This window comes from Pseudophryne corroboree, unplaced genomic scaffold, assembly GCF_028390025.1.
Source record: "Pseudophryne corroboree isolate aPseCor3 unplaced genomic scaffold, aPseCor3.hap2 scaffold_381, whole genome shotgun sequence".
Classification (NCBI taxonomy): Eukaryota; Metazoa; Chordata; class Amphibia; order Anura; family Myobatrachidae; genus Pseudophryne; species Pseudophryne corroboree.
Genome location: NW_026970029.1, coordinates 517,263 through 540,146, shown reverse-complemented (window position 1 = coordinate 540,146; position 22,884 = coordinate 517,263). Strand labels below are relative to the sequence as shown.

The window sequence follows — 22,884 nt, the reverse complement described above, 5'->3', positions numbered from 1 at the left end:
GAGGGAACATAAGGTAAAAAATTTGATTTTCCAACTGTAGCTGTGCGTGTTAATGCTTTGTCCATCCTATGGGAGGATTTCCATCGTAACCTATCCGTTGATGGAAAAGGATACGCCATAAGAATCCTTTTGGAAATCTGCAGTCTTTTATCTGGAGATTCCCAAGCTTTTTCACATAACTCGTTCAGCTCGTGTGACCCCCTCAAAGGTTACCTCAGGCTTCTTTCCCTTGTACATATGTACCCTCTTGTCAGGGACAGGGGGTTCCTCTGTGATGTGCAAAACATCTTTTATTGCCATAATCATATATCGAATGGATTTTGCCAATTTTGGCTGTAACTTTGCATCATCGTAATCGACACTGGAGTCAGAATCCGTGTCGGTATCTGTGTCAACAATCTGGGATAGTGGGCGCTTATGAGACCCTGACAGTCCCTGCAACATAGGATCAGGCATGGGTTGAGTCCCTGACTGTCCCAAAGCTTCAGCCTTGTCTAATCTTTTGTACAATGAGTTTACACTAGCATTTAAAACATTCCACATATCCATCCAATCAGGTGTCAGCGGAGACACCACATTCATTTGCTCCCGCTCCTCTCTAATATAGCCTTCTTCCTCAGACATGTCGACACACGTGTACCGACACACCACACACACAGGGAATACTTTTTCTGAAGACATTTTCCCCACAAGGCCCTTTGGAGAGACAGAGAGAGAGTATGCCAGCACACTCCCCAGCGCTATATAACCCAGGAATAACACAGTAACTTAATGTTTGTCCAGTAGCGCTGCTGTATGTAATTTGCGCCGAATTATGTGCCCCCCCTCTCTTTTCAACCCTCTTCTCTACCGTGGTATAAGCAGGGGAGAGTCCGGGGAGCTTCCTCTCAGCGGTGCTGTGGAGAAAAAATGGCGCTGGTGAGTGCTGAGGGAGAAGCCCCGCCCCCTCGGCGGCGGGCTTCTGTCCCGCTTAAACTGTAAAATTGGTGGGGGCTCATACATATATACAGTGCCCAGCTGTATATATGTTATATTTTTGCCAAAAAGAGGTTTATATTGCTGCCCAGGGCGCCCCCCCTGCGCCCTGCACCCTTACAGTGACCGGAGTATGTGAGGTGTATGGGAGCAATGGCGCACAGCTGTAGTGCTGTGAGCTACCTCAGTGAAGATCATGAACTCTGTGGAGCCCGTCTATCCCCATGGTCCTTACGGAGTCCCCAGCATCCTCTAGGACGTTAGAGAAACTAGGATTTTAATACCTACCGGTAAATCCTTTTCTCTTAGTCTGTTGAGGATGCTGGGCACCCGTCCCAGTGTGTACTGTGTCTGCAGTTATTAAATGGCCCTTAACTCCAGAACATTTATGTGGAGACAACTTTCCTGACTTGACCATCTTCCTTGGACGTTTTCCCCCTGTGTGACTGCTCCCCAGCCTCGGAGGGTTGCATCTGTGGTCCCTAGGATCCAGTCCTGGATCCCGAACCATCGCCCCTCTAGGAGGTGAGAACTGTGCAGCCACCAATGGAGTGAGATTCTGGTCTTGGAAGACAGGATTATCCTCCGGTGCATGTGTAGGTGGGATCCGGACCAATTGTCCAACAGGTCCCACTGGAACACTCTGGCATGGAACCTGCCAAACTGAATGGTCTCGTAGGCCACAACCATCTTCCCCAGCAACTGAATGCATTGATGGATTAACACTCTTGCTGGTTTCAGAATTTGTTTGACCAGACTCTGGATCTCCATAGCCTTTCCAGTGGAAGAAAACCTCTTCTGTGTCCAGTATGTGTTATGATTCCAGCACTCTGGTCAGAGAAGATCTTATGGCAAGGACCGGAGCACTGGAACGGAATGCTGGGGAAGGGAGCAGGACAGGAAAATAGCCCTTGGCGCCCTAACTCTGTTGTCTCACCCGTGTTGTCAGAAATCCCCTGCGAGACTATGGTTTCTTGAGCCCTTGGCAGCCGCGTTTGAAGGGCGGATTATGTCTGCCCAACTTCGATGCCCCCCGGTCTTAATGAGAGACAAAGGGAAACCCGAGACAGGGTGATAACAAGAGGCCCTCTAACTAAACAACCAGGCCAGGGGCTAAGCAAACTCAAAACTATAATATGTGCTGAGAAACCGCCAGGAAAAAGGACAACCAAAATATCCACTTGTCCAATTCTCCTACCCGGCACCGCCGAGTACCAGAGAGGACTTGTGGAAGCGGAACCCTCCGCAAATGCTCCAAACACAAAATATAAAAGGTAAAGCGGCTGAGCCGCAACACACGGCAGAGCCGCAACTCACGAACACCACTGGATATAAAACGGTGATCAGTCAGGACTCCAGGGAACCAAACGACCTCTTGGGATGAGATGACAACTCCCGAATACCGGACTTCTGCGGACTGGAATGACCGGATACAGCAGGACTGGAAACAGACTCTCAGCAAACAAAGGCAGCATGCAGGAAGCTATTACCGGCATCTGTGAGAAGCCCTGGGAGTGTATTTAACAAGGAGTCCTCCAATCAGCTGCTAAAGGCTGATTAGAATAAATGCCGTGCAGCTGCCTTGCTGCACGGCCAGAGAGCAGGTGAATATCTTAATTTCCTAAAGCCTAGCAACGGGGAACGCGGTCCACCAGTGGCGTCCCCGTTGCTAGGGTCCGTGCGGCTCAGCGCGCCCGGCGTCTAGCATTGCTAGGGAGCCGGCGGCTGTACGTGCATGGCATCTCTAGTTGATAGGCGGGCCGCGCAGACCATCAAGCGGACCCCGGCGCCTAACAGTACCCCCCCCTTGAGGAGGGGTCAAGGAACCCCTAAAGCCAGGTTTCTGAGGAAATTCCCGAAAAAATGCCCTCTTGAGCCTCGGGGCATGAAGATCCTTATCCAGGACCCAAGACCTTTCCTCCGGACCATAGCCTTTCCAGTGAACCAGAAAATACAGCCGATCCCGGGACAATTTGGAATCGAGAACCTTCTCTACCAAGAACTCCTGTTGTCCCTGTACATCCACTGGAGATCTACCCTGAGAGATCTTCCGAGGAAATCTACTGGAAGAAACGTATTGTTTCAACAGGGAACAATGAAACGTATTTCCAATCCTGAGAGATCTTGGTAAACGTAACCGAAAGGCAACTGGGTTGACTCTTTTAATAATAAGAAATGGCCCAATAAATTTGGGTCCCAGTCTAGCTGAGGATTGTCGAAGCCTGATGTTGCGAGTCGACAACCACACCCTATCTCCCACCTTAAAAGTGCAAGGACGTCGGAGCCTGTCAGAAAATTTCTTCTCTCGAAAGGCCGCTTTTCTGAGAGCAAGGTGCACCTTTTTCCAAATGGCTCTGAGATGGGAGGTTAAGGTAAGCGAGGAGACTGAGGAATGATGAAAAAAAGAATTAGATCTGGGGTGAAAACCAAAAACTGAAAAGAATGGAGACTCTTTAGTGGAGGAATGACAAGAATTATTGTAAGCAAATTCAGCCAACGGAAGAAACTCGGACCAATCATTCTGGAGTTTGGCTGAATACAAGCGCAAATATTGTTTCAATGATTGGTTAACTCGTTCGGTTTGCCCGTTGGATTGTGGGTGGTAACCGGATGTTAACGACAATTTCATCTTCAATGAGGCACAAAAACATTTCCAGAATTGTGCGATGAATTGTGGACCCCGATCAGAAACAATATCAGTAGGCAACCCATGAAGCCTGAATACATGGCGGAGAAACAAAACTGCCAACCCTTGGGCAGAAGGCAATCGGGGGAAGAGCAATAAAATGAGCCATTTTACTAAAACGGTCCACTACCACCCATATGACTCGGAATCCGGCTGAAAGGGGAAGGTCAACCACAAAATCCATGGAAATATGAGACCACGGCCGGAGAGGAACATTTACGGGCATAAGTTGCCCGATGGGCAAGGAACGGGGAACCTTATGCTGTGCACAAACCTGACTTGAATAAACAAATTCCTTGACGTCTTTAGAAAGACCAGGCCACCATACTGAGCGAGAGACTAACTCCAATGTCTTAGAGACTCCTGGATGCCCTGAAACTTTGTTATCATGGAATTCCGTTAAAACAGTAACTCTCAAAAACTCAGGGACGTAAAGACGACCAGCAGGAGTAATTCTAGGAGCTTGGTGTTGAAGCTGTTTTAACTGGGTAAATAAATCTTGTGTGAGGCCCGCCCAGATGACCGAAGATGGAAGTATGGGGGTAACAGGATTGTTATTGTGAACCGGAAGAAAGCTATGTGACAGGGCATCAGCCTTAGTATTCTTGGAACCAGGCCTGAAAGTGATTATAAATTTGAAACGCGTAAAAAATAATGCCCAACGTGCCTGCCGGGCATTAAGCCGCTTAGCCGATTCAATCTATTGCAGGTTCTTATGGTCAGTCAATACCGAAATAGTATGTTTTGCTCCCTCCAGCCAATGCCTCCACTCCTCGAAAGCCCATTTTACCGCCAGTAACTCCCGATTACCAACGTCATAGTTGGATTCAGCGGAGGAGAATTTCCTGGACATAAAGGCACAAGGATGTAACTCCAGAGACTCCGGATCCTTTTGAGAAAGGATAGCCCCCACTCCAACCTCCGAGGCATCAACCTCCACCACAAAGGGCAATTCCGGATTAGGATGTCAGAGGACTGGAGCCGAGACAAAGGCTTGTTTCAAGGCCCGGAAGGACAACTCAGCTTCACGCGACCAGTTGGTAGGATCCGCTCCTTTCTTTGTCAGAGCTACAATGGGAGCAACCAGGTCAGAAAAAGAATGAATGAACCTCCTATAATAATTCGCAAACCCTAAAAAACGCTTAATTGCTTTTAAATTGGTGGGTTGCGCCCAACTAAGGATGGCCTGGAGTTTCTTTGGTTCCATGGAAAATTATGTACCCTAAAAAAGATACTTCCGTGACATGAAACTCACACTTCTCCAGCTTGGCATATAAATGATTCTCACATAACTTTTGAAGAACCAGACGCACCTGGGTAACATGTTGTTCCATTGATTTAGAAAAAATCAGGATGTCGTCTAAGTAAACGACCACGAATTTCCCTAGGAAGTCACGGAGCACATCGTTAATGAGGTCTTGAAAAACTGCCGGAGCATTGGACAGGCCGAACGGCATCACCAGGTATTCGTAGTGACCCGACTGAGTACTGAAGGCCGTTTTCCACTCATCTCCAGATTTAATTCGGATGAGGTTGTACGCTCCTCTAAGGTCAATTTTAGAAAAAATCACAGCAGAACGTAACTGATCAAAGAGTACAGAAATCAACGGCAAAGGATAGGTGTTTTTAACTGAGATCTTATTCAGGGTTCTAAAATCAATGCAAGGTCTAAGCGAGCCATCCTTTTTCTCCACAAAGAAGAAGCCTGCACTTAAAGGAGATTTTGATGGTCTAATAAATCCTTTCTCAAGGCTCTCCTTTACATAATCATTCATAGCCGCAGTTTCTGGCCCGGATAATGCATATAATCTTCCCTTTGGCAATGCGGCACCAGGAATTAACTCAATAGCACAATCATAAGGCCGATGGGGAGGCAGAATGTCCGCATTGCCTTTGGAGAAAACATCAGCAAACTCCTGGTATTCCACCGGAATGAGTTCTGGAATGATAGCTGCTACTCTGACTGGAAACGTGATACATTCCTTATCACAAAAAGTACCCCAATGTGAAATCTTCCCCGACCGCCAATCAATGGTGGGATTATGAAAGGCCAGCCAAGGGTGACCCAGAACAACTGGAACTGCTGGGCAATGTGTAAGAAAGAACTCGATTTTCTCGGAATGTAGAGCTCCTACTGTAAGTAGTACAGGGGGTGTACGGAGAGAAATAATCCCATTAGACAGCGGACTCCCATCTAAGCCATGCATGGTGACACACCTACCCTACAAGGTGAAAAAGCCTGAGGTAACCTTTGAGGGGGTCACATGAGCTGAACGAGTTATGTGAAAAAGCTTGGGAATCTCCAGATAAAAGACTGCAGATTTCCAAAAGGATTCTTATGGCGTATCCTTTCCCATCAATGGATAGGTTACGATGGGAATCCTACCCTAGGGTGGACAAAGCATTAACACGCTTATCCAAGAAGGTAGCCCTCCCGTCCCAGTATACGGCTACCCTCAAAGAGTCTGCTGACCGCAAACAGGAGATTACCCTGAAGTCCATTTATACACATTCAGGTACCTTACTCAGACCGGCAATTGCGTCGGCCTGGGTGTGTAGTGCTGTAGCGGCATGGACGGATACCTTATCTGAGGGGATGGATACCCTAGATAAGGATACTATTTTATTGACCCTGGGGCATATAAGAGATGCTGTCCTATATATGTGTGTATGCAAACTACAGGTGGTGCTGCAGGGCTCACACCCTTTTACTTGTCTTGTAGAGCAACTCTGGAGCTGTTTCTGGGTCCAGCTGCTGCAAGAAATCAGCTTGAATGCTTCAGGGGCTGGGGCATGGCCAACATGAGCCCACACTGATGGGGGGTGGGGGTGTATAAAGCGATTTAGGGGTCATCCAAGCGCAACCCCACAAAGGCCGCCATGCCCTGCGTGACCCTTTTCTCTTTTCATATGCAGACGAGGGTTGCAGCCAACTATGCCCACTGCTTGGATGACATCACTATATGCAAATCCATCTGCTGCAGGCCTTCCCCCAGGAATGCTTGCAGTAGTTGTTGCATTTGGTTTGTTGTTTGGGGGTGCTTCAGTATTAGGCAGCCTTCTGCCCTCCCACATTCGTCTGAAAATGTGTTCTCCCTGCAGTTGTTGTTCCCAGATGAGAGTTCTCTTGTGCTTCCTCAGTTGAATCTCCTTAACTTGACAGGGGTGTGCCCGAGCAGCCGCCCTCCACAGCCCTATCCCAACACATACTTATCTTGCATATGAGATCTCTTGATCATGAAGATAGTTCTCACAGGGTGAGGTTCATCCATTACATTTTAAAGTAGGAAGGTACAAATTACATATTCAAATTACATATATGTGCTGGATTCAAATGTTTTCCCCCCTTCCTTTCTCAATTGTGCCCATCAGCAGCTATTCTAATGTTGCTGCCAATGGGTGTGACGCATTCATTTCTTCTGTGGGGTACACTGGACTCCACAAGGATTCACATTGTATATGTACACCAGAGTAGGATCTTGATCTGAGGCACCAACAGGCTCAAAGCTTTTGACTGTTCCCAAGATGCTCAGCGCCCCCTCCTCTATAACCTCGCTTCCATGAACAGGGAGCTCAGTTTGTAGTTGGTGCCTTCAGTAGCAGGCCACTTAACAGGGGGCTGCCTCAGGCAGCCTATTCTTAGCTATTAATTTTGGCAAGAAAAGAAGAACTTTTTTTATAAGAATCTACAAGGGCTGCAGCAGGCTAGGTCTAATAGACCTCTTTACTGCAGCTCCATCACTCCCAGTGGCGCAGTATACTCCCGTGCCCCGGTTGCTGGGTCACTGCAGCGGAGGCTCCGGTTTCTTCCTAAGGTCAGTCACACACACACCGCCCTCCGGGATCACGAGGCCGCTGATGGGGGCGGGCCGTGTGCGCACTGGCGTGGACACTGATTACTGGGCAGCCGCTCCACTAGCCACCAGGGACAGTTAAGGAGCACAGCTCTGGGGTTTTTTCTCCTATATTAACCCCATTTTGTACTACCCGCAGTGCATTGTGATAGGTAATGGGGCCTAATTCAGGTTGGATCGCAATCCAACTGCAAAAACTGCTAAGAGCATACGCATCCGCCTGCATTTTCTGCGGCACCCCGCAGATAATGCGATCACCTCTGCCTGTGAATCGGTGAAGGGGGGGGGGAGGGGGGTCAACAACACTCCATTTCCAAGTCGGAGATGGAGCGGTGCGGGGGCACGGTTTCAAAATGGGGTCGGCAACGGAGAAACAGGAGGCGTGGCCAGAGCAGCTGCATGACATCACATGGGCCGGACTCTGCCAGTGGAGCCCCAGCGTCATGAGGTAGATTTTGTAGAGGCCGGGGAGGACTTCTGTTCCTGGGAACTAGCTGTGTTGTGCAGCTTTATTCCTCTGCCCCTACCTCTGGCAAGAAAGGACGCACCTCGCACTTTCTTGTTTCTTTGTGACCGAAAGGACTGCATTTGATAATGCGGAGCTTTCTTATGCTGTGAGGGAACATAAGGTAAAAAATTTGATTTTCCAACTGTAGCTGTGCGTGTTAATGCTTTGTCCATCCTACGGGAGGATTTCCATCGTAACCTATCCGTTGATGGAAAAGGATACGCCATAAGAATCCTTTTGGAAATCTGCAGTCTTTTATCTGGAGATTCCCAAGCTTTTTCACATAACTCGTTCAGCTCGTGTGACCCCCTCAAAGGTTACCTCAGGCTTCTTTCCCTTGTACATATGTACCCTCTTGTCAGGGACAGGGGGTTCCTCTGTGATGTGCAAAACATCTTTTATTGCCATAATCATATATCGAATGGATTTTGCCAATTTTGGCTGTAACTTTGCATCATCGTAATCGACACTGGAGTCAGAATCCGTGTCGGTATCTGTGTCAACAATCTGGGATAGTGGGCGCTTATGAGACCCTGACAGTCCCTGCAACATAGGATCAGGCATGGGTTGAGTCCCTGACTGTCCCAAAGCTTCAGCCTTGTCTAATCTTTTGTACAATGAGTTTACACTAGCATTTAAAACATTCCACATATCCATCCAATCAGGTGTCAGCGGAGACACCACATTCATTTGCTCCCGCTCCTCTCTAATATAGCCTTCTTCCTCAGACATGTCGACACACGAGTACCGACACACCACACACACAGGGAATACTTTTTCTGAAGACATTTTCCCCACAAGGCCCTTTGGAGAGACAGAGAGAGAGTATGCCAGCACACTCCCCAGCGCTATATAACCCAGGAATAACACAGTAACTTAATGTTTGTCCAGTAGCGCTGCTGTATGTAATTTGCGCCGAATTATGTGCCCCCCCTCTCTTTTCAACCCTCTTCTCTACCGTGGTATAAGCAGGGGAGAGTCCGGGGAGCTTCCTCTCAGCGGTGCTGTGGAGAAAAAATGGCGCTGGTGAGTGCTGAGGGAGAAGCCCCGCCCCCTCGGCGGCGGGCTTCTGTCCCGCTTAAACTGTAAAATTGGTGGGGGCTCATACATATATACAGTGCCCAGCTGTATATATGTTATATTTTTGCCAAAAAGAGGTTTATATTGCTGCCCAGGGCCCCCCCCCTGCGCCCTGCACCCTTACAGTGACCGGAGTATGTGAGGTGTATGGGAGCAATGGCGCACAGCTGCAGTGCTGTGCGCTACCTCAGTGAAGATCATGAACTCTGTGGAGCCCGTCTATCCCCATGGTCCTTACGGAGTCCCCAGCATCCTCTAGGACGTTAGAGAAACTAGGATTTTAATACCTACCGGTAAATCCTTTTCTCTTAGTCTGTTGAGGATGCTGGGCACCCGTCCCAGTGTGTACTGTGTCTGCAGTTATTAAATGGCCCTTAACTCCAGAACATTTATGTGGAGACAACTTTCCTGACTTGACCATCTTCCTTGGACGTTTTCCCCCTGTGTGACTGCTCCCCAGCCTCGGAGGGTTGCATCTGTGGTCCCTAGGATCCAGTCCTGGATCCCGAACCATCGCCCCTCTAGGAGGTGAGAACTGTGCAGCCACCAATGGAGTGAGATTCTGGTCTTGGAAGACAGGATTATCCTCCGGTGCATGTGTAGGTGGGATCCGGACCAATTGTCCAACAGGTCCCACTGGAACACTCTGGCATGGAACCTGCCAAACTGAATGGTCTCGTAGGCCACAACCATCTTCCCCAGCAACTGAATGCATTGATGGATTAACACTCTTGCTGGTTTCAGAATTTGTTTGACCAGACTCTGGATCTCCATAGCCTTTCCAGTGGAAGAAAACCTCTTCTGTGTCCAGTATGTGTTATGATTCCAGCACTCTGGTCAGAGAAGATCTTATGGCAAGGACCGGAGCACTGGAACGGAATGCTGGGGAAGGGAGCAGGACAGGAAAATAGCCCTTGGCGCCCTAACTCTGTTGTCTCACCCGTGTTGTCAGAAATCCCCTGCGAGACTATGGTTTCTTGAGCCCTTGGCAACCGCGTTTGAAGGGCGGATTATGTCTGCCCAACTTCGATGCCCCCCGGTCTTAATGAGAGACAAAGGGAAACCCGAGACAGGGTGATAACAAGAGGCCCTCTAACTAAACAACCAGGCCAGGGGCTAAGCAAACTCAAAACTATAATATGTGCTGAGAAACCGCCAGGAAAAAGGACAACCAAAATATCCACTTGTCCAATTCTCCTACCCGGCACCGCCGAGTACCAGAGAGGACTTGTGGAAGCGGAACCCTCCGCAAATGCTCCAAACACAAAATATAAAAGGTAAAGCGGCTGAGCCGCAACACACGGCAGAGCCGCAACTCACGAACACCACTGGATATAAAACGGTGATCAGTCAGGACTCCAGGGAACCAAACGACCTCTTGGGATGAGATGACAACTCCCGAATACCGGACTTCTGCGGACTGGAATGACCGGATACAGCAGGACTGGAAACAGACTCTCAGCAAACAAAGGCAGCATGCAGGAAGCTATTACCGGCATCTGTGAGAAGCCCTGGGAGTGTATTTAACAAGGAGTCCTCCAATCAGCTGCTAAAGGCTGATTAGAATAAATGCCGTGCAGCTGCCTTGCTGCACGGCCAGAGAGCAGGTGAATATCTTAATTTCCTAAAGCCTAGCAACGGGGAACGCGGTCCACCAGTGGCGTCCCCGTTGCTAGGGTCCGTGCGGCTCAGCGCGCCCGGCGTCTAGCATTGCTAGGGAGCCGGCGGCTGTACGTGCATGGCATCTCTAGTTGCAAGGCGCCGGGCCGCGCAGACCATCAAGCGGACCCCGGCGCCTAACAGTACCCCCCCCTTGAGGAGGGGTCAAGGAACCCCTAAAGCCAGGTTTCTGAGGAAATTCCCGGAAAAATGCCCTCTTGAGCCTCGGGGCATGAAGATCCTTATCCAGGACCCAAGACCTTTCCTCCGGACCATAGCCTTTCCAGTGAACCAGAAAATACAGCCGATCCCGGGACAATTTGGAATCGAGAACCTTCTCTACCAAGAACTCCTGTTGTCCCTGTACATCCACTGGAGATCTACCCTGAGAGATCTTCCGAGGAAATCTACTGGAAGAAACGTATTGTTTCAACAGGGAACAATGAAACGTATTTCCAATCCTGAGAGATCTTGGTAAACGTAACCGAAAGGCAACTGGGTTGACTCTTTTAATAATAAGAAATGGCCCAATAAATTTGGGTCCCAGTCTAGCTGAGGATTGTCGAAGCCTGATGTTGCGAGTCGACAACCACACCCTATCTCCCACCTTAAAAGTGCAAGGACGTCGGAGCCTGTCAGAAAATTTCTTCTCTCGAAAGGCCGCTTTTCTGAGAGCAAGGTGCACCTTTTTCCAAATGGCTCTGAGATGGGAGGTTAAGGTAAGCGAGGAGACTGAGGAATGATGAAAAAAAGAATTAGCTCTGGGGTGAAAACCAAAAACTGAAAAGAATGGAGACTCTTTAGTGGAGGAATGACAAGAATTATTGTAAGCAAATTCAGCCAACGGAAGAAACTCGGACCAATCATTCTGGAGTTTGGCTGAATACAAGCGCAAATATTGTTTCAATGATTGGTTAACTCGTTCGGTTTGCCCGTTGGATTGTGGGTGGTAACCGGATGTTAACGACAATTTCATCTTCAATGAGGCACAAAAACATTTCCAGAATTGTGCGATGAATTGTGGACCCCGATCAGAAACAATATCAGTAGGCAACCCATGAAGCCTGAATACATGGCGGAGAAACAAAACTGCCAACCCTTGGGCAGAAGGCAATCGGGGAAGAGCAATAAAATGAGCCATTTTACTAAAACGGTCCACTACCACCCATATGACTCGGAATCCGGCTGAAAGGGGAAGGTCAACCACAAAATCCATGGAAATATGAGACCACGGCCGGAGAGGAACATTTACGGGCATAAGTTGCCCGATGGGCAAGGAACGGGGAACCTTATGCTGTGCACAAACCTGACTTGAATAAACAAATTCCTTGACGTCTTTAGAAAGACCAGGCCACCATACTGAGCGAGAGACTAACTCCAATGTCTTAGAGACTCCTGGATGCCCTGAAACTTTGTTATCATGGAATTCCGTTAAAACAGTAACTCTCAAAAACTCAGGGACGTAAAGACGACCAGCAGGAGTAATTCTAGGAGCTTGGTGTTGAAGCTGTTTTAACTGGGTAAATAAATCTTGTGTGAGGCCCGCCCAGATGACCGAAGATGGAAGTATGGGGGTAACAGGATTGTTATTGTGAACCGGAAGAAAGCTATGTGACAGGGCATCAGCCTTAGTATTCTTGGAACCAGGCCTGAAAGTGATTATAAATTTGAAACGCGTAAAAAATAATGCCCAACGTGCCTGCCGGGCATTAAGCCGCTTAGCCGATTCAATCTATTGCAGGTTCTTATGGTCAGTCAATACCGAAATAGTATGTTTTGCTCCCTCCAGCCAATGCCTCCACTCCTCGAAAGCCCATTTTACCGCCAGTAACTCCCGATTACCAACGTCATAGTTGGATTCAGCGGAGGAGAATTTCCTGGACATAAAGGCACAAGGATGTAACTCCAGAGACTCCGGATCCTTTTGAGAAAGGATAGCCCCCACTCCAACCTCCGAGGCATCAACCTCCACCACAAAGGGCAATTCCGGATTAGGATGTCAGAGGACTGGAGCCGAGACAAAGGCTTGTTTCAAGGCCCGGAAGGACAACTCAGCTTCACGCGACCAGTTGGTAGGATCCGCTCCTTTCTTTGTCAGAGCTACAATGGGAGCAACCAGGTCAGAAAAAGAATGAATGAACCTCCTATAATAATTCGCAAACCCTAAAAAACGCTTAATTGCTTTTAAATTGGTGGGTTGCGCCCAACTAAGGATGGCCTGGAGTTTCTTTGGTTCCATGGAAAATTATGTACCCTAAAAAAGATACTTCCGTGACATGAAACTCACACTTCTCCAGCTTGGCATATAAATGATTCTCACATAACTTTTGAAGAACCAGACGCACCTGGGTAACATGTTGTTCCATTGATTTAGAAAAAATCAGGATGTCGTCTAAGTAAACGACCACGAATTTCCCTAGGAAGTCACGGAGCACATCGTTAATGAGGTCTTGAAAAACTGCCGGAGCATTGGACAGGCCGAACGGCATCACCAGGTATTCGTAGTGACCCGACTGAGAACTGAAGGCCGTTTTCCACTCATCTCCAGATTTAATTCGGATGAGGTTGTACGCTCCTCTAAGGTCAATTTTAGAAAAAATCACAGCAGAACGTAACTGATCAAAGAGTACAGAAATCAACGGCAAAGGATAGGTGTTTTTAACTGAGATCTTATTCAGGGCTCTAAAATCAATGCAAGGTCTAAGCGAGCCATCCTTTTTCTCCACAAAGAAGAAGCCTGCACTTAAAGGAGATTTTGATGGTCTAATAAATCCTTTCTCAAGGCTCTCCTTTACATAATCATTCATAGCCGCAGTTTCTGGCCCGGATAATGCATATAATCTTCCCTTTGGCAATGCGGCACCAGGAATTAACTCAATAGCACAATCATAAGGCCGATGGGGAGGCAGAATGTCCGCATTGCCTTTGGAGAAAACATCAGCAAACTCCTGGTATTCCACCGGAATGAGTTCTGGAATGATAGCTGCTACTCTGACTGGAAACATGATACATTCCTTATCACAAAAAGTACCCCAATGTGAAATCTTCCCCGACCGCCAATCAATGGTGGGATTATGAAAGGCCAGCCAAGGGTGACCCAGAACAACTGGAACTGCTGGGCAATGTGTAAGAAAGAACTCGATTTTCTCGGAATGTAGAGCTCCTACTGTAAGTAGTACAGGGGGTGTACGGAGAGAAATAATCCCATTAGACAGCGGACTCCCATCTAAGCCATGCATGGTGACACACCTACCCAAAGGTAACTGAGGAATGCCTAAGGCCTTAGCCCAAGTTAAATCCATAAAGTTTCCTGCAGCTCCACTGTCAACAAAAGCCGACACCAAAGAACTGAGGCTGCCAAAGGAAACTTTAACTGGGACTAAAAGGGAGTTATTCGAGGAGATAAGCTGCAGACCTAGGTGAACCCCCTCACAATTCACCTGGTCAAAGCGTTTCCCGACTTGTTCGGACAATTACGAGCAAAATGTCCCTTACCCCCACAGTACAGACAAAGACCAGAATTTTGCCTTCTGGCTCTTTCTTCAGGAGACAGCCGGGAGAGACCCATCTGCATGGTCTCCTCTACGTCTTCAGGAATGGAATATACACACGGACTTGTCCTTACAGGTGCTCCTTTTTCAGCCCTCCGCTCTCTGAGACGACGATCAATCTTAATAGAAAGCTCCATGAGTTTATCGAGAGTCTCAGGAGCAGGGTACTGAAGGAGACTGTCTTTTATAGACTCTGATAAGCCGAGGCGAAACTGACTGCGCAGGGCTGGGTCATTCCAGCCACAGTCGTTCGACCAACGGCGAAACTCCGTACAATAAACCTCTGCAGGATTTCTACCCTGTCTGAGAGGGCGCAACTGACTTTCAGCGGACGCCTCTCTATCAGGGTCATCATACAAGAGCCCTAAAGACTCAAAAAAAGCGTCAATTGACAACAATGCCGGATCCTCTGCTCTTAAACCAAATGCCCAGGTCTGAGGATCCCCCTGGAGCAAAGAAATAATAAACCCGACCCGCTGAGATTCAGTACCCGAGGAAGTCGGTCTTAAACGAAAATAAAGTTTACAGGATTCTTTAAAATTAAAAAACTCTTTTCTATCACCAGAAAAACGGTCAGGCAAATGCATCTTTGGTTCAGGGACTACCCTTGGGGAAGCTCGCAAAAGATCTTCCTGCGACTTCACCCGAAGAGAAAGATCCTGAACCATCTGAGTAAGTTCTTGAATCTGGCTGACTAAGAGCTGACCAGGATTTGGCCCTAAACCTGTTGGATTCATGAGGCCGATAAACTCTCACAAAACTGAATGAGAAAAAATTAAACCCCGTTTAATTTTAAGTTTTGGTATGGCCGGTAATAATGTTATGATTCCAGCACTCTGGTCAGAGAAGATCTTATGGCAAGGACTGGAGCACTGGAACGGAATGCTGGGGAAGGGAGCAGGACAGGAAAATAGCCCCTGGCGCCCTAACTCTGTTGTCTCACCCGTGTTGTCAGAAATCCCCTGCAAGACTATGGTTTCTTGAGCCCTTGGCAGCCGCGTTTGAAGGGCGGATTATGTCTGCCCAACTTCGATGCCCCCCCGGTCTTAATGAGAGACAAAGGGAAACCTGAGACAGGGTGATAACAAGAGGCCCTCTAACTAAACAACCAGGCCAGGGGCTAAGCAAACTCAAAACTATAATAAGTAGACAAGTCAAAATTTCAAACCCCCTGTTATGGTGTAGGGTACCTGGCCTTCTCTGATGTAATCAGAGTTAGATTTGATTCAGTGATTTTATAAAAACAGCTAGGAAGCACAATTTAGCAGTGGGTTGCAGAGAAAAAAAATATGCTGGCAGAAAAATCCAATTGAGTGATTAAACAGCTCTTCATTTTCTGGCTTTATTTTTATGCTAACAAATTTGTTCTCTGAAAAGTGTCCACAAAGCCAAGTCTCTGATTAACACCTTTGTAAGGATGGTTTTTCACCTATTACTAAATTAAACTTGCTTCATTGGAAAGGCAGCAAGATGCATCCTCATTTCAATGGTAAGTCAACCTTCTTGCCCTATGTTCCCTGTCAACGGATGAAGACGCATCATTTTCTACCGCAGTCATTTTGGCCCAATAGATATGCAAGAAGTTTAGATTCCCCTTTCTTTGCAGGTAGAGGAAGGAAAAGGAAGAGGTCTGTAGCCTCTTCAAGATCGCAGGACCAGAGATTGTCCTCTGCTTCTGCCAAATCCACTGCATGACACTGGGGCTTTCTTGCAGGAGCCCACACCAGTGGGGGCACGTCTAAAACTCTTCAGTCAGTTCTGGATTCATTCGGACCTGGACTCGTGGGTTTTACAAATAGTGTCCCAAGGGTACAAACTGGGGTTTCAAGACGTTCCCCCTCACCGATTGTTCAAATTGGCCTTAGTCAGCAGGGAGAAGGTTTTTATTCAAGCCTCTTCGTGGTCCCGAAGCCGGACGGCTCAGTCAGACCAATCTTAAATCTGAAATCCATCAATTTCTTCCTAAAGAAATTCAATTTCAAGATGGAATTTCTCAGGGCAGTGATCTCCAGTCCGGAGGACGGAGATTTCATGGTTTTGGTAGACATAAAGGATGCCTACTTACATGTTCCCATTTAGCCACTGCCTCAAGCTACCTAAGGTTTGCAATTCAGGATTGTCATTACCAATTTCAGACATTGCCGTTTGGTCTGTCCACGGCTCCGAGGATTTTCACCAGGGTGATGGCGGAAATTATGGTTCTCCTTCGCAAGCAAGGAGTCACAATTATCCCGTACTTGGATGATCTCCTGATAAAGGCGAGATCCAGGGACCAGTTGGTGCAAAACATTGCACTCTCCCTGACAGTTCTTCAACAACATGGTTGGCTCCTAAACTTGCCAAAATCGCAGTTGGTCCCAATGACGCGGTTGTTGTTTTTGGGAGTCATACTGTTAGGCGCCGGGGTCCGCTTGATGGTCTGCGCGGCCCGGCGCCTAGCAACTAGAGACGCCGTGCACGTACAGCCGCCGGCTCCCTAGCAACGCTAGACGCCGGGCGCGCTGAGCCGCACGGACCCTAGCAACGGGGACGCCACTGGCGGACCGCGTTCCCCGTTGCTAGGCTTTAGGAAATTAAGATATTCACCTGCTCTCTGGCCGTGCAGCAAGGCAGCTGCACGGCATTTATTCTAATCAGCCTTTAGCAGCTGATTGGAGGACTCCTTGTTAAATACACTCCCAGGGCTTCTCACAGACGCCGGTAATAGCTTCCTGCATGCTGCCTTTGTTTGCTGAGAGTCTGTTTCCAGTCCTGCTGTATCCGGTCATTCCAGTCCGCAGAAGTCCGGTATTCGGGAGTTGTCATCTCATCCCAAGAGTTCGTTTGGTTCCCTGGAGTCCTGACTGATCACCGTTTTATATCCAGTGGTGTTCGTGAGTTGCGGCTCTGCCGTGTGTTGCGGCTCAGCCGCTTTACCTTTTATATTTTGTGTTTGGAGCATTTGCGGAGGGTTCCGCTTCCACAAGTCCTCTCTGGTACTTGGCGGTGCCGGGTAGGAGAATTGGACAAGTGGATATTTTGGTTGTCCTTTTTCCTGGCGGTTTCTCCGCACATATTATAGTTTTGAGTTTGCTTAGCCCCTGGCCTGGTTGTTTAGTTAGAGGGCCTCTTGTTATCACCCTGTCTCAGGTTTCCCTTTGTCTCTCATTAAGACCGGGGGGCATCGAAGTTGGGCAGACATAATCCGCCCTTCAAACGCGGCTGCCAAGGGCTCAAGAAACCATAGTCTCGCAGGGGATTTCTGACAACATGGGTGAGACAACAGAGTTAGGGCGCCAGGGGCTATTTTCCTGTCCTGCTCCCTTCCCCAGCATTCCGTTCCAGTGCTCCAGTCCTTGCCATAAGATCTTCTCTGACCAGAGTGCTGGAATCATAACATTATTACCGGCCATACCAAAACTTAAAATTAAGCGGGGTTTAATTTTTTCTCATTCAGTTTTGTGAGAGTTTATCGGCCTCATGAATCCAACAGGTTTAGGGCCAAATCCTGGTCAGCTCTTAGTCAGCCAGATTCAAGAACTTACTCAGTTGGTTCAGGATCTTTCTCTTCGGGTGAAGTCGCAGGAAGATCTTTTGCGAGCTTCCCCAAGGGTAGTCCCTGAACCAAAAATGCATTTGCCTGACCGTTTTTCTGGTGATAGAAAAGAGTTTTTTAATTTTAAAGAATCCTGTAAACTTTATTTTCGTTTAAGACCGACTTCCTCGGGTACTGAATCTCAGCGGGTCGGGTTTATGATTTCTTTGCTCCAGGGGGATCCTCAGACCTGGGCATTTGGTTTAAGAGCAGAGGATCCGGCATTGTTGTCAATTGACGCTTTTTTTGAGTCTTTAGGGCTCTTGTATGATGACCCTGATAGAGAGGCGTCCGCTGAAAGTCAGTTGCGCGCTCTCAGACAGGGTAGAAATCCTGCAGAGGTTTGTTGTACGGAGTTTCGCCGTTGGTACCTGCCAGGTGAGATACTATGATCATGTTGGTGCTTCTCCCAGGGCAAGGCTCACCCATTGCACTCTGGGTGTGCTGCCCCTGTGATTTCCCCAAATGTGGGAAACTTGACTGCATAATTTGTGTTTCCCCTGGTCGGCTCTCGTATAATTCAGATCTCTTTGTCTCAGGTCTCTCTCCAGCCTAGTTTGCTGTCTGTTTCCACTTCTCTTTTCTTGAGCCGCTCCCTTCTATGCCCTTGCGCACTATCCTGACTTCTCCCGTCTGCTTACTTTGTGCCTTCCAACACACAATGCAAACTACAGGTAGTGCTGCAGGGCCCACACCCTTTTACTTGCCTCACAGAGCAGCTCTGGAGCTGTTACAGTGCCCAGCTGCTGCAAGAAATCAGCTTGAATGCTTCAGGGGCTGGGGCATTGCCAACATGAGCCCCACACCGAAGGACGGTGGGGGTGTTTAATGCGAACTAAGGGTCACCCAAGCGCCGCAAAAGGCCGCCATGCCCTGCATGCCCCTTTTCTCTTTTCATATGCAGACGAGGGTTGAAGCCAACTTTGACCCACTGCTTGGATGGCATTACCATATGCAAATCAATCTGCTGCAGGCCTTCCCCCAGGAATGCTTGCACTAGTTGTTGCATTTGGTTTGTTGTTTGGGGGTGCTTCAGTATTAGGCAGCCTTCTGCCCTCCCATGTTCATCTGAAAATATGTGTTCTCCCTGCAGTTGTTGTCCCCAGATGAGAGTTCCCTTGTGCTGCCTCAGTTGAATCTCCTTTACTTGACAGAGATGTGCCTGAGCAGCGGCCCTCCCCAGCCCTATCCCAAATCATACTTATTTTGCATAGGAGATACCATGGTCATAAAGATTGTTCTCCCAGGTTGAGGTTCATTCATTGCATTCTGGGTATGCTGACCCCTGTGATTTCCCCAAATGTGGGAAACTCGACTGCATTATTTGTGGTAGTGGGGGACTGTGTTTGTGCTTTCCTCTGCTCAGCTCTGGTAAAAATCAGATTTCTATGTCTCAGATCTTCCTCTAGCCTTGTTCTTCTTTCGAGAGTTCCCTTGTGCTGCCTCAGTTGGATCTCCTTCACTTGACAGGGGGGTGCCCGAGCAGCGACCCTCCCCAGCTCTAGCCCAACTCCTACTTACCTGCCAGGTGAGATACTATGATCAGGAAGGTGCTTCTCCCAGGGCAAGGCTCACCCATTGCACTCTGGGTGTGCTGCTCCTGCGATTTCCCCAAATGTGGGAAACTTGACTGCATAATTTGTGTTTCCTCTGGTCGGCTCTCGTATAATTCAGATCTCTTTGTCTCAGGTCTTTCTCCAGCCTAGTTTGCTGTCTGTTTCCACTTCTCTTTTCTTGAGCCGCTCCCTTCTATGCCCTTGCACACTATACTGACCTCTCCCGTCTGCTTACTTGTGCCTTCCAACGCACAATGCATACTACAGGTAGTGCTGCAGGGCCCACACCCTTTTACATGCTTTTCAGAACAGCTCTGGAGCTGTTACAGTGCCCAGCTGCTGCAAGAAATCATCTTGAATGCTTCAGGGGCTGGGGCATAGCCAACATGAGACCCACACCGAAGGAGGGTGGAGATGTTTAATGTGAATTAGGGGTCATCCAAGTGCCACAAAAGGACGCCATGCCCTGCACATCCCTTTTTTCTTTTCATATGCAGACGAGGGTTGAAGCCAACTTTGACCCACTGCTTGGATGACATCACCATATGCAAATCCATCTGCTGTAGGCCTTCCCCCAGGAATGCTTGTACTAGTTGTTGCATTTGGTTTGTTGTTTGGGGGTGCTTCAGTATTAGGCAGCCTTCTGCCCTCCCATGTTCATCTGAAAATATGTGTTCTCCCAGCAGTTGTTGTCCCCAGATGAGAGTTCCCTTGTGCTGCCTCAGTTGAATCTCCTTTACTTGACAGAGATGTGCCTGAGCAGCGGCCCTCCCCAGCTCTATCCCAAATCATACTTATTTTGCATAGGAGATACCATGGTCATGAAGATTGTTCTCCCAGGGTGAGGTTCATTCATTGCATTCTGGGTATGCTGACTCCTATGATTTCCCCAAATGTGGGAAACTTGACTGCATTATTTGTGGTAGTGGGGGACTGTGTTTGTGCTTTCCTCTGGTCAGCTCTGGTAAAAGTCAGATTTATTTGTCTCAGATCTTCCTCTAGCCTTGTTCTTCTTTCGAGAGTTCCCTTGTGCTGCCTCAGTTGGATCTCCTTCAATTGACAGGGGGGTGCCCGAGCATCGACCCTCCCCAGCTCAAGCCCAACTCCTACTTACCTGCCAGGTGAGATATTATGATCATGAAGGTGCTTCTCCCAGGGCAAGGCTCACCCATTGCACTCTGGGTGTGCTGCTCCTGCGATTTCCCCAAATGTGGGAAACTTGACTGCATAATTTGTGTTTCCCCTGGTCAGCTCTCGTATAATTCAGATCTCTTTGTCTCAGGTCTCTCTCCAGCCTAGTTTGCTGTCTGTTTCAACTTCTCTTTTCTTGAGCCGCTCCCTTCTATGCCCTTGCGCACTATCTTGACTTCTCCCATCTGCTTACTTTGTGCCTTCCAACGCACAATGCGAACTACAGGTAGTGCTGCAGGGCCCACACCCTTTTACTTGCCTTACAGAGCAGCTCTGGAGCTATTACAGTGCCCAGCTGCTGCAAGTAATCAGCTTGAATGCTTCAGGGGCTGGGGCATAGCCAACATGAGCCCCACACCGAAGTAGGGTGGAGGTGTTTAATGCGAACTAGGGGTCATCCAAGCGCCGCAAAAGGCCGCCATGCCCTGCACGCCCCTTTTCTCTTTTCATATGCAGACGAGGGTTGAAGCCAACTTTGACCCACTGCTTGGATGACATCACCATATGCAAATCCATCTGCTGCAGGCCTTCCCCCAGGAATGCTTGTACTAGTTGTTGCATTTGGTTTGTTGTTTGGGGGTGCTTCAGTATTAGGCAGCCTTCTGCCCTCCCATGTTCATCTGAAAATATGTGTTCTCCCTGCAGTTGTTGTCCCCAGATGAGAGTTCCCTTGTGCTGCCTCAGTTGAATCTCCTTTACTTGACAGAGATGTGCCTGAGCAGCGGCCCTCCCCAGCCCTATCCCAAATCATACTTATTTTGCATAGGAGATACCATGGTCATGAAGATTGTTCTCCCAGGGTGAGGTTCATTCATTGCATTCTGGGTATGCTGACCCCTGTGATTTCCCCAAATGTGGGAAACTCGACTGCATAATTTGTGGTAGTGGGGGACTGTGTTTGTGCTTTCCTCTGGTCAGCTCTGGTAAAAGCCAGATTTCTGTGTCTCAGATCTTCCTCTAGCCTTGTTCTTCTTTCGAGAGTTCTCTTGTGCTGCCTCATTTGGATCTCCTTCACTTGACAGGGGGGTGCCCGAGCAGCGACCCTCCTCAGCTCTTGCCCAACTCCTACTTACCTGCCAGGTGAGATACTATGATCATGAAGGTGCTTCTCCCAGGGCAAGGCTCACCCATTGCACTCTGTGTGTGCTGCTCCAGCTATTTCCCCAAATGTGGGAAACTCGACTGCATAATTTGTGTTTCCCCTGGTCGGCTCTCGTATAATTCAGATCTCTTTGTCTCAGGTCTCTCTCCAGCCTAGTTTGCTGTCTGTTTCCACTTCTCTTTTCTTGAGCCGCTCCCTTCTATGCCCTTGCGCACTATCCTGACTTCTCCCGTCTGCTTACTTTGTGCCTTCCAACGCACAATGCGAACTACAGGTAGTGCTGCAGGGCCCACACCCTTTTAGTTCCCATACAGAGCAGCTCTGGAGCTGTTACAGTGCCCAGCTGCTGCAAGAAATCAGCTTGAATGTTCTTCGTTGATTGATGGAAGAAACATCTTACAAAAACTCTCCAGATTATTGACTTTTTAAAGTTTTTCTAGGAAACGTTCTAGATGAATGCTTATTAGCGTTTGTCAGAATGTACGTTTGCAAAGTGTCTCTGTGGCGCAATCAGTTAGCGTGTTCGGTTATTATCCAAAAGGTTGGTGGTTCAATCCCACCCAGGGACGTAATTTACCTTGTTATCAGATTTTGGTGATCTTTAAGTAGACAAGTCAAAATTTCAAACCCCCTCTTGTGGTGTAGGGTACCTGGCCTTCTCTGATGTAATCAGAGTTAGATTTGATTAAGTGATTTTATAAAAAAAACAGCTAGGAAGCACAATTTAGCAGTGGGTTGCAGAGAAAAAGAAATATGCTGGCAAAAAAATCCAATTGAGTGATTAAACAGCTCTTCATTTTCTTGCTTTATTTTTGTGCTAACAAATTTTTTCTCTGAAAAGTGTCCACAAAGCCAAGTATCTGATTAACACCTTTGTAGGGATGGTTTTTCACCTATTACTAAATTAAACTTGCTTCATTGGAAAGGCAGCAAGATGCATCGTCATTTCAATATCTACTGAAATAATACAGGTTGACACCAGGAAACATTAACGCCACTGCATCCTTGCTGCTTTCTCATGTGGAAGTCTGTTTAATGTGAAAACAAGGTGATATCTAATTAGCACACAGGTAAGGAATTAAGAAAATCTTTATTTAAGGGTGAAGATGTTTCTCACAAAATCGTTGCCCCAATGCATCATTGAAATT

General features: G+C 48.0%; 7 non-coding genes across 7 annotated transcripts; all 7 read left to right on the top strand.

Annotated features, from left to right (window-relative positions):
- Window positions 1-18,250: 18,250 nt before the first annotated feature.
- On the top strand, window positions 18,251-18,413 carry LOC135022081 (U1 spliceosomal RNA). Its single transcript, XR_010219247.1, has one exon. It is a non-coding gene; the product is annotated as a U1 spliceosomal RNA (small nuclear RNA).
- Window positions 18,414-19,084: 671 nt separating this feature from the next.
- Window positions 19,085-19,248, top strand: LOC135022035 (U1 spliceosomal RNA). Its single transcript, XR_010219202.1, has one exon. It is a non-coding gene; the product is annotated as a U1 spliceosomal RNA (small nuclear RNA).
- Window positions 19,249-19,400: 152 nt separating this feature from the next.
- LOC135022045 (U1 spliceosomal RNA) lies at window positions 19,401-19,563 on the top strand. The gene has a single exon (XR_010219212.1). It is a non-coding gene; the product is annotated as a U1 spliceosomal RNA (small nuclear RNA).
- A 670-nt stretch (window positions 19,564-20,233) lies between these two features.
- LOC135022043 (U1 spliceosomal RNA) lies at window positions 20,234-20,397 on the top strand. Its single transcript, XR_010219210.1, has one exon. It is a non-coding gene; the product is annotated as a U1 spliceosomal RNA (small nuclear RNA).
- A 152-nt stretch (window positions 20,398-20,549) lies between these two features.
- LOC135022049 (U1 spliceosomal RNA) lies at window positions 20,550-20,712 on the top strand. The gene has a single exon (XR_010219216.1). It is a non-coding gene; the product is annotated as a U1 spliceosomal RNA (small nuclear RNA).
- Window positions 20,713-21,383: 671 nt separating this feature from the next.
- On the top strand, window positions 21,384-21,547 carry LOC135022085 (U1 spliceosomal RNA). The gene has a single exon (XR_010219252.1). It is a non-coding gene; the product is annotated as a U1 spliceosomal RNA (small nuclear RNA).
- A 152-nt stretch (window positions 21,548-21,699) lies between these two features.
- Window positions 21,700-21,862, top strand: LOC135022076 (U1 spliceosomal RNA). Its single transcript, XR_010219242.1, has one exon. It is a non-coding gene; the product is annotated as a U1 spliceosomal RNA (small nuclear RNA).
- Window positions 21,863-22,884: the final 1,022 nt, after the last annotated feature.